Source organism: Ursus maritimus, unplaced genomic scaffold (assembly GCF_017311325.1).
Source record: "Ursus maritimus isolate PB19 unplaced genomic scaffold, ASM1731132v1 scaffold_6, whole genome shotgun sequence".
NCBI classification, from domain to species: Eukaryota; Metazoa; Chordata; class Mammalia; order Carnivora; family Ursidae; genus Ursus; species Ursus maritimus.
In genome coordinates, this window is record NW_024426774.1 from 39,871,165 (window position 1) to 39,890,976 (window position 19,812).

Consider the following 19,812-nt stretch of genomic DNA (forward strand, 5'->3'; position numbering starts at 1 on the left):
CAGACCATTCTGATTTTCCCCCTCATATTTTCTGGCCATGAAAATTAAAAAAAAAAAAAAAAAGAAAAGAAAGAAAAAGAAAAAAAAAGTTTGATTTGTTTTGAATCAGAGACTGTGGGGCTCAGATGTCTGTGTCTAGGCAGATTCTGATTTTTGCTCAGGGTAAGCTATAAAAAAATCTTAATTGTATTCTAGAATTTCCCATTAATTTAGGTTCCTAGTAAGGTATATTCAAACTTCTTAGTCAATGTGAGATTTTTTTAAAAAAATTTTATACCATATGAGCATACTGAGTGTGAATAACAAGAAATTAAACAGGATTCCCTAGTCATCTTTACTTCTTCTGTTTCTCCTTCTTAAAAATGTTAATACCATATACTTGTATTATGCAAATGGTCTTGTTTCCCTAAGCCCCTAACTCAGAGATCAGCAAACTTTTTCTGTAAAGGGCTTTGAGGCTTTGTGTATTGTATGGTCTCTGTCCCAGCTACTCAACTCGGCTGTATGCCAGTGGCCATAGGCAATATATAAAACAACAGGTGTTGGTTGTGTTCCAATAAAACTTTTTTTTACAAACATAAACACTGCACCAGATGTGGTCTACGGGCTGTCGCTTTTCTAGTTCTGTCTTAAACATAGGAATGCTATGTTACCAGCCGTAAAGTTTGAAAAACTCTTTGGAGAGGGATATAAAAGATCTCCTTATGTCAGACAAATGACATTTAATAAAGAATATCAGAAAGAGTGCTAGCTTTGGGCCAGGGATAGAAAAGCAAGTAGTGGTTTCAACGTATGCAAAACAAACCATCCAGAAAAGCAAAGGCTAGAATCCAAGATCAATAGGATCTGTGGTCTGAAGCAAAATAGAGGGTTAAATAACCAGACCACACATACATCACAGACATGACAATGAGTAGAAATTGAAGGAGGAGATTTCAACAGCCCCCAAATGAGATTATACAGAAGAAAAGTTCTTGGCCCTGAAGAAAACAGTTGCTTTAGCTGGACACTCTGATATGAAACAGGGGCTAGTAGATAAGAAAGACTGGGAGGGATGCTGCTAGGGTTGTGAAAGTCTGTTTGGGGCAGTGAGCAAGATACTAGAGATACAAATAATTTCTGACATTTTTGCAGCTCCTTGGTAGATTAGGGAGGACAATGCAGTATTACAGAAGTTCTGTCTCACCGTGTTCAGGGATAAACCTGGCATGAGACCAGCTCTTCCCTGTGTGTCCTCCTGGTGCCTCTCTCCCCCTCTAGATTCTCTCATGACTGTATTGTGATCCCAAGCCCGAAGATTGGCCCAAACAAATGGATGGCATTTATCTTGCTCTTCTGCTTTCCTCCTAGCACCCATCGCTGGCACATTTGTCTTCGAATAGAATGACTGCTGATCATGTGGGTGAGCTAAGCTGAAAAAGGTGAACACTGAGAAGTGTTTGAGTGAATTATACGTAGCACTTAGATTAACAGGGTCATCCTGCAAATGTTTTGGCATCCTTTCTTCTTTGAAAGATAATTCTTTAGTATGGTAGAAATTATACAAATGTCACTGATTTGGTGTGCATTCTGTCATCAGAATTACATCCACATGTTGGATAGTTTCTTCTAGAACCTGATGCATTCACTGTGGCTATTTTCTTGGCAATGTGTATAAAGTTGATTTTATATTGAGGAGGATACATATGGGTTTAAGCAGTATGCTTGAGCACAAAGATAAAACTTTTGATGTTTATATTATTAATTATAGTTGCTTATGTCCAAAACAGCCAAGATCCCACAAGAAGAATACATAATTTCCCTATGAAAGTTCTAAAAAGAACTTCTAAAATGCCATATTCAGTGAGATGCCAATTCCACTCTGCCTGTTTTGCATTCACTCATTTCCTTTCTGTCTACTCTCCTCCTCAGCTTTATTTCTATGGGCCTAACCGGGGATCTCCAAAGGGAGGTGCCACACTGCTGAGAGTCTGAAAGGTTATTCAGTAGGGCACAGGAAGGATATCCTAGAATTTGTGTTAACATTTATGCCTTACATAAAAATAAGGAAGAACTAAAAGTTACTAATTTTAAAATACTTATATATTTATGTTCTTTAATATACAAGACAATTGTGCATATAAATGCATGTAATGTAATCCATAATGTAATATATACGTGTATTCAGTTATGATATATGATACTGGAATGACACTGGTACCCTTACTCAGTTTCTCAGTTAGATGTTCCTGGGTCATGTAGAATACCCAAGACATCTGAGAGAATAGTGTGATTCCATAATTTACAATGGGTAAGGACTATAGAAATTGAATAAAAGTCTCAACACATTTCAACATACCTTATTTGTTATGAATGATTTCAATTTAAAAATCCATGCCAGTAACAAAATACATGGGTAATAACATTTGTTGTAAGCCACTCAAAAAATTTCAGAGAAGAAATAAGAACATATCAGGGAAGAAAAATTCTCAATGGTTAGCTGTTTCTTTAAAAAATGTGACTCCTTGTGGAACATTTTTATGCATGACTACTGGTGGTGAAGCTGACTTGACTAGTATTAAAAGTAAACAAGAATGCCAACAACTCTGGATGGATTTTGTTGCTTCCATCTCTTTTCTATTCCACTCTGTCCTTCACTGCTCCCAGAGTGACCTAACTTCTTGAAGCTCACCCCCAGTCACTCCACCCTCCTCTTCATGTGCAAGTGCTGGCCACCCAGTGCATACATAATTGTCAGAAAGGTAGAAGATGAACCACTCCATGACCTTATTTATTTTTTCTGGCTTTATCTTCCACTCTATACTAAACACATTATATATTCTTGCCACAGTAGACTATACAAGTATTTCTGAATAGCCTTATCTAGAAAATCATGACCTCCTATATTCCTCTTCTGTATCTCAAATGTTCTGCATTTTCCAAGTTAATCTCAAATGTTGTTATCTTCATAAATCCTTTTCTATTTTCTTCACTGAGATTTTATATCTTCTTTTATATTCCCATTTTGTGTAGTTGTCTTATCTTTTTTTTTTTTTTTTTTAAAANTTTGTTGTCTTATCTTTTTTTTTTTTTTTTGAGAAAAGCAATTTTGTCTTATTTGCCTTTATATCATACTAGGACTCTTTGTTAAATTGGATTGGTTCCTCTTCCTCTAAACTCAATTGAAGGCCCATCTCCCACCAACGTTCACTAACTATGCAATCTTTCTCTAAGCCTCATCACTGAATATATATAGCATTTTAACAAGAAAAAAGTCATTTTTTAAAAGGATTTAATTAATTTATTTATTTCAGAGAGAGAGAAAGAGCACACGCAAGGTGGGGGGGTAGGAGCAGAGGGAGAAGGAGAGGGAGAAGCAGACTGCGTGTGAATGTGGAGCCCAAGGTGGGGCTTGATCTCACCACCCTGAGATCATAACCTGAGCCAAAATCAAGGGCTGGACACTCAACTGAGTGAGACACCTAGGTTCCCCAGAAAAAAAAAAAAAATCATTTTTAAGTGTTACAGTCATGTTTTATGCTTAATTGGGTTATTCACTCTGACAACCAAGACCATTTATTATTTTTTTATTAAGACTTCATAACTCCTAAAGCAGAGGTCATTAAGTATATGATACTTAGTTAATGCATGCTGAGCAAACACATAAAGTTACCATGTAGTCTAAGGCTATAGTTTTGTTTCGTAACTCATTTGGACAAAACAAAACCGTCTCTGTCTGGCTGTACTTTTCAAAGATGACAAGGACAATATCTCAGGTTCTACATGACACTGTTTCCATCAAGAGGTATAGTCTGTTTCCTCTTCTTGGATTTGAGTGGGATACTGACTTTCTTATAACCAATAAGATGCTGTGGAAATGATGGTGAGTAACTTCTGTCTCTTGGTCAGAGAAAAAACATGTAACTTCTTGCTTTGCTTACTAGGACATTCGCACTTGGAGCCCTAAACCACTGTGTTAAGAAATCTGACTACCTTGAAGCCACTATGCTGTGAGGAAGCCAAGCTGTATGGAGAAGCTACATGTAGACGCTCCAGGTTAAAATCCTAATATTTGTGTTTTCTTATCCTAGGTTCCAGTTATGCAGGTGAATGTGCATTCGGATGATTCTATGCTCCTGATGTTGAGTCAACCAAGCTTTCAGTTCTTGGCATTTCAGGCCCCAGATATTGCAGAGCAGAGACAAATCATTTCTGCTTTGCTCTTTCTAAATTACTGAGCCAAGGAATCTGGGAGCATAGAAAAAGTGTTATTGTTAAGTTTGGAATACTTTGTTATGCAGCAATATTACCTGGACACCTTCTTTCTGATTTGAGGGAAAATGTTTTTATATAAACAAATGTGTTAAGAAATATAATCTTTGATTATCTTTTTAGACATATAAATAACCATACATGGGCTCACAACTTTGCAGTTCTCAAACTCTGAAGACCTTATCACTATCTTGGCCTTCTAATACAATCTCCTAATTTTCTACAGCAAAAATTTGTAAGGAAAAACAAATGGGACCACAGAAGAAATTTTGATTAATCAACAAAGTAAAAACCTTTTAATATCTCTCTACAATCAAAACCGATGATTCCTTTATATTCTGACAATTGTATTTTTGAGGTCAATCAACTTTAATTGCATGGACATGTTTTCCTAGATTTCAAAGATAAGTGAGCCCCCTCCAAAATTTAGCAAGCTTGTCCTCTGTTCATTGACACCAAAATGTTAAGTAGGGTTTTTCTTAGTAAGTTCTACCAAATAAAAGTGGACTATAACATCTGGCTTATCTGAAGCCTAGTGACCCTTAGAGTAGCTGTTGTAGTAGTGGCAGAGGCAGAAAGAGGTGCTACAATCACCACTTGCCACTCCCACTTCCACTCAGTGAGAAGCTGAGCCCCGAGCAAGACAATAAAGTGATATGTAGGTGCTGTATGCACTAGAAGCACATAAGTTTGTCCTATGCTACTTGAAATGTACAGAATAGCTTTGACTCTTGTCAGCAAACACACACACACACACACACACACACACACACACACACCCGGAACATTTTCCAACCTAATGGAAGAGCCTGGGCTGTTCATGTTCTGGAAATAATTCCTATCACAACAAAGAGCACATAAAAAATGTTTCACGTATAGCAGAAGCCACAATTGCTTTAATATTTATCAATGGTTTTCATTCAGTCTAGTCTAGTCACTTGCTAAGTTTCTGACCCTTTGGTTTGTTTTCCTCATTGGCAGTTGTGTATTCTGTTGCCCTGAGTTCTTGTCTTGCTAGCTTGAATGTCAATTTCTTTGGAAATTCTGAGCATGCTAAAATTTTAATCTATCTGAAAAGACTGTGGCTTTGCTGGCTCATGGGCCAAATAAGACATTCTACCTTAGCCAAATCCTTGGAAAATGTGTGGTGTTTCTCTGAAAGCTACCTTAACTAGTTAGGTAAGTAATACAAGATATGGATTTCATACAAGATTTATTATGGATGATAGACCAGCAAAGCTGACTTCTGAAATCAAGTTTTCCCATGAATATTTATTGGCATTTGTTTATGTGCAAAGCATATCATCCTAGTTTCCCTAACATAATTCTGAGCTTAAGCTATTTATTCCAATTGGGCCACAAATGGATTTACTTTGTAGGGATTTTAAATTACGTTTACCTTTAGACTTCAAAGGACTCAACACATTTTCCAAGAAAACCTTAACCCTGTTTTGGATACTCACTCAGAACACCTCAAAACGTAGGTGGGATGACTAATAATTTTCTTGAAAAATGTAACATCTTTGCTGAACTTGTCAGTTCCTTCCTGCCAACAGCTTCATGTGGGACCTGGAATTAAAACATCCTCACTTTGCTACCTCGTATTACCGTGTCATTACTAAACATGGCTATAATCTAGTGAGTATGACCATTTTCAGAAGCTAACTGCAGTTCTTGTTTCTTAAGTGGGAGTAGGCCTGTGACAAATTTACTTGAAAATTTTCTAAGACCTAGACAAAACACTTGTACTGGAAGCTGATGTTATGCTAGCACTTTTCTGAGTCCCCACTTTGTTTCAGGGCACTTCTCTCTGATCCAAATCTAAGTGATTCCTCAGGGACCTCATATTGTGTTTCGAACAAATCTAGATGTTGACATCTACCGGTTCAGACACGATTGGCACTCAACTTGCCAACTTGGAGAATGGAATGTTATGGATTGAATTATGTACCCTGCCCACAAATTTGCATATTGCAGTCCTATAACCCCCAGTGCTTCAAAATGTAACCTTATCTGGAAATTCAATAGTTGCAGGTGTAATTAGTGAAGATGAAGTCATTGGGGGAGGCCCTAATCCGTTAAGACTGGTGTCCCTCCAAAAGGTGAAATTTGGACACAAAGACACAGACACGGGGAGAATGCCATGTGCAGATGAAGGCAGACATCACCTGATGCTTCTGCAAGCCAAGTAATGCCAGAGATGGCCAGAAAACCAGCAGAAAGTAGAGGAGAGGCATGGGACAGAGTCTCCCTCACAGCCCTCAGAAAAGAACCAACATGGCCAACACCTTGATTTCAGACTTCCAGTGTCTAGAACTACAAGAAAATATATTTCTGTTGCTCAGTTTGTGGTACTTTGTTACGACAGACCTAGAAAACTAATAGATGAGATTTAGGGTTAACACTTACGCAAGGTAAATTCCATAACCTGAACCCAAATACTCCACACTCCTATTTGGGTCCTGGAATGTTTAGGCCACAAGAACAACACCTTATCCGCAGTCTCTTTTTCTAACTCTATTATGTGCTGTAACACACACTGGTTTACTTCTCTTTCTGACTAACAGGTGATCTCAAGGGGATTTACAATATTACATATACATTATTGTCAGAAAACTACGCTCACGGATTCATACTAGATTTGCAACTAGCATCATTCGATGGTTATATGGTATATCTTTAGCATCCAAATGAAATGAAATAAAAAACTGACACTGAAGAGTGATTCAGTAATGGGAAAAATCAGCTGAAACATTTGTTAGGTGTAAACAAAGAAAAAATTATAGGCATGAAGGTATGATTTTTTCTTAAAATTAATTATGAAGACCAAAGTTGATATGAGTTCCTGCGTATGGAAACAGGTGACACTTTAGAGTTGACTTCATAACAGGAATCATTTGATCTATACATTGTCCTGCCTTTTTAATGCCATTCTCTACATTAACCTTAGATCTGATATTTGAAGTGGCTGGAACAAATAGACTGTAATGATCATGTCAGGAAGGAAGGAACTTGGCTTTGCTGTTATTTTTTGAGTGCATATTGGTCTGACTTATTCTTGAGAAACTGTGTTATAGTGTTACATACAGGAGGCCAAGTTTTATATAGATATTTATTTAAATTTGTAGAAAATCTATCCAAGATCTCAAGGAGAATATGCTATTTTTTTTTAAGTTTTTTTAACTAAAGGGTCATTTCATTGGCATGTGTTTCTGTGGAATAAAACTGTTGTAAATCGAATTGCATTAAATTTGTGTCACCCCGAAACAAATAAGCAACCCAATGTATAGGTGCTTCTTATCTGTTTCATCTGTTCTGGGAAAGAAAATTCCATCTCCAAGTATTGACTTGATCCCCTACAGAAATACCAAAACTCTACCTACACTATCCCCAGGACAGACATTTATAAATGATCATCACATTTTCCTCAGTAAGTCTGATTGTGGGCTAGAGCTCTTAACACAGGGAACCATGGAGCTTCTATGAAATGCTGAATTGGTTCATGACTTGAAACATGTTCGTTACCCTTGCTTATTGGTACCATTAACTGGTATTTCACAGAGGTAACTCTATACTTGAGAATAACTGAAGTCAATGTCTAAAATATTGTACAGGCAGGTTTATAAAACAATTATTTTGAATTTGACATGTATACATATGCAAGTTTTGTAGACTAAATACACATATTTGCAAATATGTATATTACAATTATAAATAAAAATTATACATGCTATTAGTTTTCAGATTTTATGTAGTACGTGGATTAAACTTTTTTTTTTTATGGTCGTAGTTTCAACGCAATCTCATTTGAAACTTCTCTTCCTATCATTTTTGGCCTAAATGAGCCACTGATCCATTTCTTTTCCCAGACCAGTGCAAGCAACGTTCTGATTCATGAAATGTTACTTCACACTGATCATGTTTTTGATTAGTCCATATATTTTGGTTGAAGTTCTAACTGCAGTTTATTCTAGGCCCTTGTCTACAATTTCTCAGACTTAGGGATTTTATATACAGCACATCATTTACTGTTGTATTAGTCACCTATTTGGAGTAGCAATGGATATCAAAACCTATCACCTTGATACACATTTATTAGTTCAAACAGTTTCTGGGGATCAGGAATCTGGGAGTGGCTTGGCCAGGCAGTTCTGGCTCAAAGTCTCCAATGAGGGTGCAGTCAGGCTACGGTCTCTCCATAGAGTTGCTCACAACATGACATTCTGGGATAGAGAACGAATGAGCTCCGTTTAACAAACCCTCCAGGTGATTCTGATGCATGCTCAGCTTTGACAACCACTGGCCTAAATGACTCTTTTGGAAGATACACACCCATTAAGAATCCTGACTTAGCTTCCGATTAGGGAGAATCACTCTTCCGTTGGTATTACCCTACTTTTGGAAATGTTTATATCCTTTAGTCTTATATATGGGCAGAAATAAATGCAGCTCTCCCCTACGCTCAGTCTTGTTTAATCTCTTGGGAATTGCACAAATCCATGAGAATGCAGGATTTTAGGAGATGTAACCTATTCCACACATGTCCTGTGCGCCGTTTGTTCTAAAATGTCTTCTCTAAGCAACAGATTTTTTTTTTTTTGGACATCCAAATCTACCCAGGCTGATTACAAAAATACTTCTCTTTCCCCTCCTTCCCCAAATACAAAACCTCTTAACTCTTGCTTTACTTCTATTGTTTCATTATACACAGCTCACTTCTGTAGAGAATTTGGAGCGTAGAAGCCTTTAAACTTTCAGCTTAATGCCTTCCTTAACATGTTCTCTGCAGCAGCTCAAACCGGACTGTAGGGAGGTTACACGGTAGGTAAAGTGCTTCAACTAACAGCGTGGACATGGATTCATCCAGCTATTAGCAGAGGGCGGGGATAGATGTTTCAGGATGCAATTTTGTTCTCCCATAAATGGAGGCAAATCCTCACATAAGAATTTTTCTGTTTCAACTTCCATTTCTCTATGATTAAGTTTTGAGATGGCTACTTCAGGAATGAAAAGCTTTTAAAATTTAACCCACTCTCAGTGCAATAGTCCTCTTAATGATAAATGGGCATGTTTCAAGCTGGGAGGTTAAAAGGTGAGAAAAGGCTAAACTAGAACCATCCTCCAGTACAGTGTTTCACTGTATGATAAATAGCACTGTCTCAACTTGGGGGGATGAAAGATTTTACATTTGCTTTGAAGCACAGAAATACCCGAGTGTTCACTAGAACTGATTATAGATGTAGCTACAAGAGTAGGGGTAAATGGCTGAGTACAAGCTACTACTACACTGAGAAAATGTCATTTTTTCTTCTCCTCTGCAAAACACATTTGTGCTAAGATATCATTTATGTTGTTGTCCATAGAAGGAAATTTAAAAAAATACATATAAAAATTAAAAGTTTTAATCATCACAATTTTTTTCAAAGAAAATTAAAAAAAAAAAAACACCAGGACAAGAATCAACCAAAACCACCAACTTCCTACTTTCCAAAAGTTTATGCTTTTGAGCATGTTTAACTTGAAATATACCTCTCAAGGAACTCTCCCCTATTTTGATCAAATACACCATACCCATAAGAAAAGAAATTATTACATAATTTGTTGATCTGATTCTTGTGTCCACAAGAGCTTAAAAACTAAAGATGGCTTGCTTATTAGGTGAAGAAAACAACAGGCAAGAATAAGGACATGAGCGACCATTTGAATATATTCAGGGGTTATGACGTCTACCTTCACAGATGAACTTTCATTCAAAGGTCGCTCACATGAGGATTTTTTTCCCCATTTCTTCTAAAGAACATTCCACAATTAGCCTAGCTTCACTTGCATATGACTGAAATTACTAGAGAGTGAGTAGAGCACATAGAGTCAGTACTGTCTTAAAAAATGCTACTACCATTTTAAATGAAGTAGGAGTTATTTAGAGATTTTAAACAAACTAACATTGAAAGAAATAGGGCTGCCCAGCATAGCTAGACTCCTACTGCATAAATAAATCAATGACTTTGTTTCTTTTTGGTTTGCCTGGAAATTTATTCCCATCTATCTCTAGTTCTGACCTCAGTTAAAAAAAAAAAATCCTATCCCCCAGACCTCTCTTTCCTGGTTCGTTGGGTTGACCACTATTTCCAGGGCATCTTGATCTCTTGCCATAATCCACTCTCAAGTGTACACATTTAAAATCAGCCATTTTTCCTGGCCTACGACATCTTTGAAGACTAAAAATAAGAGAAAGAAGGACAAGGAAACTGAAATTGCTCTGCCCATCAATTTCCAATCATGACGTAATCCCCACAGTACTGTCACAGAGGAAAACCCTTCGTATTCTGACAGAAACCCCGCCTGGCATCCAAATTGGATTGCTGCTTCAATACTCCCACTGCCATGTTCCACCCCGCGGTATCGATGGCTGTCTGAATTAGACCTGCTCTTGCTGTGCCTTTTTAATATGGTGTCATAGCCTGTCCACAGAGCCTGGTGAGTTCACGCAAATCTCCCCTTAACCTTCCCACTTCAGGCAAGCTCAATTTGCTGTAATCAGAGCATCTCTCCACTCTTTTAGAATAAATCGGTCTCAATTTCTTTCTCGTTGTCATGTGGGTAGATACTAAGTTTAATATAATTGTGTTAAATCCTTCACATGCAGTTCAATATGTCTTTGGTTAATTTTTTTCCTTTTCTTTTCCTTTTTCCTCTTTTCTTTCCTTTTCTCCCCCCTTTGTCTCCCCTTCCCCTCCCTTCTCCTTTCTTTTTCTTTTCTTTTCTTTTTTCTTACAAGCAAGGCTAACCAGGGCAGGTGGTGGCAGAATAATGAAAGAACCACAGTTCTTATTAGGGTTTAAAATATTTCTTACTCTATAAAGAGCCATAAGAGAAAGAAAGACATGGTGTAGCTGGGGCCTTTGACTCTTACTTTCATTTATTTCTATGCTTTTTATCTGACCAGATTTCTCATCTAAATTGGAAAAAAAAGACATGCAATTGGAATACTTTACAATATTGCAGGCTCTGCTAATGATCAATCTCCTGATAAAAGAAATACCTGTGTTTATATAAAATACGTATGTGTGCATGTGTGTATGTACATATATACATATGTGTATATATGAAACTAGATATAGATTTATTTGTTTTCCTTTCACTCTGTGATGCATGCTATGATATTGTGATATGTTGACGAGATCCCTGCGTAGAACTGTGGGCTTCATTCCCCCAGCAGCTGAAAGTTCTGTCTGGAGATAGCCCTCAGCTCCTAGCTACCTTTTGGAATTGTCTGGCTGAGGAAAGTTGCCTAGGGATGGGCCATAACCAATGATTAGTTAACGTGGGGGCACAAACCATGCCTCCTCAACCCCTCAGAAGGAAATCCGAAAAGACAACTGGGGCTTCCGGTTGCTGTAGTGTAAGTCCTGACAGTTGTCTTGTCTTTTTGTAATGCAAGTGACTGACTTAAGCTTTGCTGAGGCAACCACTACTTCAAAGAAATCTATCTCCAACAAGCACCTTGCTAGCCAGAAGACATTATGAAGAGACAGGTTACCCCTCCCCCAACCCTCAGGATCTTTTCTTTTAAAGATCCTGGTTGGTTTCTATAACTGACTCTTCAGGCCCCTTGTTTTTGTCTTCGGATGCTTTAAATTCCTGTGCTTATGTTGTCAATTCACAAATAAAGAAACACCAATCCCCCACTCTAGACCCCAATAAAGGCAGAACACTAGACCTGCAGGCCCTCTCTGTCTTTCCCTCTATCCATAACTTTGTTGTGTGACCTCAGGTGTGCTGTGTAATTTCCAGGTCCTGTAAGTAATAAACCTTTTCTTCCCCCAAAGTTTCCTGCTGGTTATTGCTGAGAGAGTCTCGCAATCATAAGAAGCAAAAGGGCAGGCCCCGCTGCAACACTGCTTGTGGACAGGCTGAGACTGGCACAAAAACACTTGCTTACTGGTCTGGCCCACCCTCTCTCCTTGAGCAGTGCCGATCTTCCCAGATGATCATTCCAGGGGCACCCCTAATAAACCTCCTGCATGCTCAGCTTTGCCTCAGAGTCTGCTCCCCAAGGAACCCATGCTGTTACACACTTCATTTTCTTATGATTTAAAATACTTAAATAGTAACGTAATTAAACCTTGCAAACTGAGGCCTCCATTCTTATTCAGGAAGAGCTCAGCTAGGATAATAGAAGCATTACAACTCCACTTACCTGAAAATCAATTAGAACGCACAGGTATCAAAGACTAAAAAAGGAAAAAGGAAAAAAAAAAAACTCATGTGGGTCTGCTCCAAATATAATGTATAATGCAACATTAGCCAGGTCACTGCAGTCCAGCCTGGGACACAGTGAATTACCAGACCGGATAGCTGCCAACAACAGACTCGGTAGTTATTAAAAAACACAACAGATGTCCATATAGGACCTGAGTCTCTTTGTGTCACATGTCTCTGTCCAATTCTGCTACTCTGGGAATAAAAATATCTTTGGGCCTGAATTTTTATGCAACGCTTTTGTTCCAAGGAGATTCAACAGTTCATTCATTCCTATAATAATAATACAAATAAAAATAAAATAGTAACATTTATTGAAAAGTTACTAAGTGTCAATCAGAATTATCTTCATTATTGGACTAGAAGAGCAATTGTCTCAGCTTTTCTGAGTGGCTCTACTTATCTCCAGATTACATATTGCCTCTGTGCCAAGCTGAGGCACAGAGACAGCTAGCAATTGGCTGAGTCACCCAGCCCCCAAGTGAGAGACCCCAGAGCCAGGTTAATTCGACTGCAGAACCTCTCCTTATGTTCTCCTAATCAACAGGGTGAACCACTTGTGTAAAGATGCCGAACAAAATCCCTTCACAGACAAAAAGGGGATCAACTTTCCTGTCTCCCATCAAAAACGTGCTCGTTTATTTTCCAATAATTTAAAAATGTTAAGAGAAAAAGGAGGCAGACTTTCCCCTGGGAATCAGGTGGTCTTCTCAGATATGTTTATCCTCAGATTCCCACCTCTCTGCATCATCTCATGCCTCGACTTCCTCCCCTCAGTTCAAAGCTGCTATTCCCTCTAATTCTGTTTCTTTTTTTTTTTTTTAGATTTTATTTATTTTTATTTTTTTTTATTTTACAGAGATAGAGACAGCCAGTGAGAGAGGGAACACAAGCAGGGAGAGTGGGAGAGGAAGAAGCAGGCTCATAGCGGAGGAGCCTGATGTGGGGCTCGATCCCATAATGCCGGGGATCATGCCCTGAGCTGAAGGCAGATGCTCAACCCCTGTGCCACCCAGGCGCCCCTCTAATTCTGTTTCAAGCATCACTAATTCCAAGAAGTTCTTCTGGATTGTTCCACTGTACAGTGGGTGACAATTTAAACTCACTGCCATCTGTCAATCTGAAACTGAGATTCATTTTGTACATTACCTTCTGGAGGCTTTTATGTTATCTCCTTTAATCATCACCAAATAATTGGAAGGATGGGTATTATTGTTATGTTCGCATACTAATGAGGGAATGGAGACATGGAGGATACATAACAGATTCGACTTCAGGTGCAACCTGGTTCTAAACACACGGTCTGACTCAAGTGCTCTTGCTTTAGCTGCAATTTCCCATTGTGTGCCCCCCTGATTAACTACCTTCTTTTAATTATATTTGTGCATTTTCTTAAATTATAACTTAAATTACGACTTAAACTAAGATTCATATACGCAGATTTTGTCTTTCAAATACTAGCTTAAGCTCCCTTAAGGAGATCAATGAAGTTTTAGGTTTAAGTCTTCTCTTGTTCACTCATTGGCCCTCACAAGCTTCACTAGTAGAAAAACAGCTAGCAGAACCAATCAATGTCAGGCTGGCTAGAACTTGCTTCTTGGATACTTCCGAAAATCGCCCTGTGGACGGAAACGTGATTCTTAGCATGTTTACAAGTCAAAGGTGTATATCATTGTTTTTATTAAAAATATTTGACTTTATGTCTTCTTAAATCATGTTATCCTGTTCATCACTGGATAGAGGGGAAAATGGGCAGTCGCCCAACACCTTTCTCTAATACTGCGTACCTTCAAGAAGGAGGCAAACCTCCAAGCAAACCTGCCGTCCTCATTTGACGGTGAGTTCAAACTCTGTCATAAATGAGTCATGGAATTCAATTAATTAAAGTGAGACCACTGAAGGGGAGAGGGGCTATATTTAACTTATAGAACAAAGCTTCTTTGATGAATTTCAGATCTCAATGAGTCAGACGGGAAATATATTTTGAAAAAAGTCAAATGACTTCATTTTTTGGTCTATGCTTAACTTTAGATACAAGTGATGTAAAAGATAAAAAATATGTTTGTCTTTGCTTTCTGTTTTCTCTGCAATTTAGTGACAGACATCGTCCTCAAGTCCTGGAAGATCTGCCTCACATGTCACAGGAAATTGAGATTCTATCTTTGATTATCAATACTCTACTGGCTATTTGCAACAGAAACCCAAAGAGCATATATGGAACACACTCTGTTTCTCTGAAGCATCATGGATTCTTACAGCTCAGAAAATAATCAAACTGTATTTAATTATTCACTATCTTGTCATTTAGCAGAAAATCAACATGTCTAGTTTTTAGTAGGTTTATTTGGCTCTTTGATGCCCTGTGAGGGCTTAAGCTTTCTTTAGAAAACAAATAGACATAGGAGAAGTTATGGGAAAAACACAATCTTTTGTTTTTAGAAAGACAGCCATAAATGCTAATCAGAACACGTTCAATTTCAGAGCAAACTGCATAGGAGTTTGCCTTGTCCCGAGCATATCTCCCTGCCTTCCTGGTTTGGTTTCGTTTTTCTATTCAAATAAGGACATACTTTAACAGCTAGAGTCTCCAGTACTTTTTCCTTTAGGGGGAAAAAAAACAGCTGTTAGTTCAATAAAATTGGCCCAGGAACGATGAGGACTCCACTGGGTACATGCAATCCTATGTATCCTATGTACCTTTTCAAAGATAAAGTCCATATGACAAAGCTACTTCTTTTTCAATTAAAAAAAAAAACAAAAACTTAGTTCTTTTTTATTCTCCTTCTCCAGTGTGTTGTATCTGTATTCTCAAATGCTTAAATCTTTGCCTTTTTTTTTTTTTAAGATTTTATTTATTTATTTGACAGAGAGAGACACAGCCAGTGAGAGAGGGAACACAAGCAGGGGGAGTGGGAGAGGAAGAAGCAGGCTTCCAGGGGAGGAGCCCGATGCGGGGCTCGATCCCAGAACGCCGGGATCATGCCCCGAGCCGAAGGCAGAGCTTAACGACTGAGCCACCCAGGAGCCCCAGTCTTTGCTTTTAAAAGCTAACAAACTGTTTCTTTCTGAGTGATGCCAAATTTGATGCTATGAAAAGAAGAGATTCATTGTCAGGTATTGATAAGGTAAAAATGAATTTCTTTTGGCTGAATCAGGAAGATGGTGATGTGGGAAACAAAGGCAAAAGAAATGTAGCTTTAATTAAAATCTTACAGCTTTCAGCCCACTGACAGATACCTGAAATATGCAGAGTGTGACCTTCCTCAAGGAACTGGTGGCTGCCTTAGTGCCTTATTGTTTAAAAGTAACTTTGTCTTGACAGCAGCTGGCCCTTCAAGGTCCTGAAAGCCTTGCTCCCAGATTCCTCGGAGGCTTGTGCTATCCCTTAACCCCCACCAATTAAAAAGTGTACTATCAGTCACTCCTCACGATCCCAATCCAGCTCTTTCTGCCCCTCCTGTCCCATAAGTAGGGGAGAGGTTAAGGTATACGCAGGAGAGATAGGAGGCCCCTCACTCTCCTGACTAGGCTCTGAAACTACTCTTGGTAGGTGGAGATGCTGAGACAGAGCCAAACAAGAGATAAGGGAACAAACCAAGAGGGCACAAGGATGTCAAGGCCACAAGCTTCCCAGTTAGTTCTCAATAAAAGACTGCCACTAAAAGCCCTCAGCGGCAACCCATTCTGGACCCCTCTCACTCTAGAGAGCTTTTTCCTTTCCTTTCTGCTCTCGCCTTCACTTAATAAACTTTCACTTCACTTCATCCTCTTGTGTCCACGAGATGCATTCTTCGACTCTGTGAGACAAGAACCCTGCAATCCTGCAACAATGGGAAGTCATAGTTAAGCTTCTAAGCCTCCGAGGTACCATTTCTCAAACCTGAAGGTACATAAGCATCACTTGGACAGCTTGCTTAAGGCAGATTGCTGGGCCCTACCCACTGAGTTTCCAGTGGTTGGGATGGGGCCTGAGAATCTGCATTCCTCACAAGTTCACTCAGGAGACTCATGTGATTGTACTAGGGACCCCACTTTGAGAACCACTGCTTATGAACATCTTACTTGCATATATTTTGCTTGTCTTGTGCAGTACAATTTTCCAAAAAGATGATTTTCAACACATATCACTTGGTAAATTTTATATAGTTATTTTCTCAGGCTACTCTAAAAAAATAAAATTGGAAACTTTGGCAGCATGGGGTCCACACTCACACAGGACAAGAATCTTCTGGAATTAAGGAATAGCAAGTCCCTTTCGGTGAGATGTGTCCTTTTCAGCTACTTTGGTCTAATTGTCTTAATTTCTAGTGTTCTAAGTCTCCCACATTCTGATATGCAGACAGTATTCATTGTCATTTATTTCTAAATATTTTGAAATTTCCTTTTTTCTTTTTTCTTTTTTTTGTATTTTTTTTTTCCTTTTTTCTTTCTAACTTTTAAATTTAATTTACCTTTTAACTTATGGGTTACTAAAGAGTATGACCTTTCTAAGTAATTTATTTATGATACAATATATTTTATATATACATAAAATTATATATATAAATAAAATTATCTTTTAATTATTGGTTCTAATTATTTACATTGTGTTCAGAAAATATATTCTACACAATACAGTTTAATGAAGACTATATTATTATAAAATTAATTTGAAAATCTTGAGATTTCTCATGTGGAATTTATGAGGTCAGTTTTTATAAATGCTTTATGTCCATCAGAAGAATGATTATATATTTGTTTTAAGGGTTCAATATATATCTCTTGGATCACACTTGCTTTTTATTTTATAAAGCTTTTAGAGACAATCATTTTTCTCTCCTTGTGTTAATGTCTCCCACTGTGAGGGTGGCATGGCAGTCTATACTTAAATATTTAATTTTGCTCTATTCAATTGCTCCCACACCAGGAACAAATAGTCTTTCAATTTATACCAACATTAATTTGTTTTGCTTATTTTTGAATATTTTAAAACTGTCAGTATACAGTATATACTTCTTTGTGTGTCTGTCTTCTTTCACTGAAAATGTTTCTGACAGTCATCCGTATCATTGCATGTATTAGTCGTCCATTTTGTTTTCCTTGCTGTGTAGTATTCCACGGCATCAATGTAGCACAATTATTTATCATCCTCCTGTGGACAGACATTTGGAGTTTTCAGTGTTAGGCTCTCAAAATATATGCTTACTTCTATTGGTCAGTGCTTAGTTTCTTTTATCTGCCTAGTATGCACTCTAAGGAGCACTTAAATGTTGACTTTGCTAACGGTTTTGCTATTACTAAATTTATAGACTTAAAAAGTTTTAGTGAAAATTTCTCTTCACAACCTGTCACTCCAAAATGTATTGAGAATGTAGCATGTATGTGATACTAGAAATCTAAAATCAATTAGTTATTTAACATCCCAAATATATAGAATTTATAGTATAAGTGGAGTACTATAAATCAATAATTAAAATTCATGGCAAACTCAAGAAAGCCCTGAAATAGGAGGAAAGAAATACCAACTGGTGTTCAATAGATAGTAAGATTCATCGTAGTGGGGTGAATAAAAAAAGAGACTTCAATTAGAATTGAAAATTATAGTCTAAGGATTTGGTGTTGAGGATGAGTTACAATGTAGGTTATCAGATACTGGAAAGCACAGAAATACTTAATTCAGAAGAATTAACATAAATAAAGGCATCCATGCCAAGATATTTTTATATTATATGCTATTCAATGTATAAAAGTCTTGTACTTTTTATATGTTAAATCACTATATAAAATACAAGGGTTGTAAAACTTTTAGTATTATTTTGAGAAATCCATGCATGAAATTGGGAGATCAATTCCGTTAGTAGTTTGCCTGAAATGGAAGTGGTATGAAAGACATTATTGGGGAATAAAACTGTACTATAAATTATATCCAGACACAGAAAAACCTAAATTCCTCATTTGTTATTATGACTTGTACTTTTGGGAAAAAAAGTATTTTAGTGTTTAAATTATCTTCCCCTAAAAACAGAGATAGTAATTCACTGTGTCCTGGTATCTTTGGTTAATCAAAAACTCACTACAGGCTCGTAGGAAAATATTAATTAATATTAGAAGAATAAATGCTGTGATTGCGATATTAGTCCAAAGATTATACGGAGCAAGCCTAGCATGGCAGGTTGATACATGCTGCCATTAATGGCACTGCTTAACAATAATCTAGCAAGGAAAGAAGACCTGTTTACTAGATACCAAAAATTAAGTTATGGTTCTGACCATGGCAATGAACTGTTTCAGTCAGATAGTGACATGTGAAGGGCAGCCAAGTGACCAGTGTCATGCTAGCTGCTTGTGTAGACATTGTAATACATTTTTATCCTGGAGGAATTATAGAGTTGTAATTATTGCTGCCTGTTTTGCAATTATTTAACCTATTCAAGCTAGCCCCCCTTCGAAATCCAGTATTTAAAACAACTGAAATGCAAATGGTTGAAAATCCTGGCTGAACTGTCTGTGATGATATGAGGAAACATTCTTTCTTTCTTCCTTTTTTTTTTTTTTTTAAGACATCATTGTTTTAGAGCAGTGTGAGGTTTACAACAAAATTGAGGGGAAGCTACAAAGATTTCTCACATACCTTCTGCCTCCAAACATACATGGCTTCTACTATTATCAATATCACTCACCAGAACTTTTTACCTACATTGACAAATCATAATCACCCAGAGTCCATAATTTAAATTACAGTTCACTCTTGGTGTTGTCCATTCTATGGTTTTAGACGAAAGCATAGTGACATGTATCCATCATTATAATATCATACGAAGTATTTTCAGTGCCCTAAAAATCTTCTGTGCTCTGTCTATTCATCTCTCCTCCCCCTTCACCCCTTCACATGCACACATACTCTCTTTTCTCTATTGTGTCCCATTGATCTATTTGTCTATTCTTTCATCAACAGCACACTGTTTTGTTTTGATTACTATGGCTTTATAGTAAGTCTTGGAGTTAGGTAGCTTCAGTCCTCCAACTTTGTTTTTCAATATTGTGTTGGTTATTCTGGGTCTTTTGCCTCTCCATATAAATTTTAGAATCAGTTTGTCAATATCAATAAAATAAGTTGCTGGGATTTTGATTGGGATTGCTTTTAATCAATAGATCAATTTAGGAAGAACTGACATCTTGACAATATTGAGTCTTCCTATACAGGAACATGGGATATTTATTTAGTTCTTTGATGTCATTCATTAGAGTTTTATAGTTTTTCTCATATAGATCTTGTACATATTTTGTTAGATATGAATGAAATACCTAACTATTTCATTT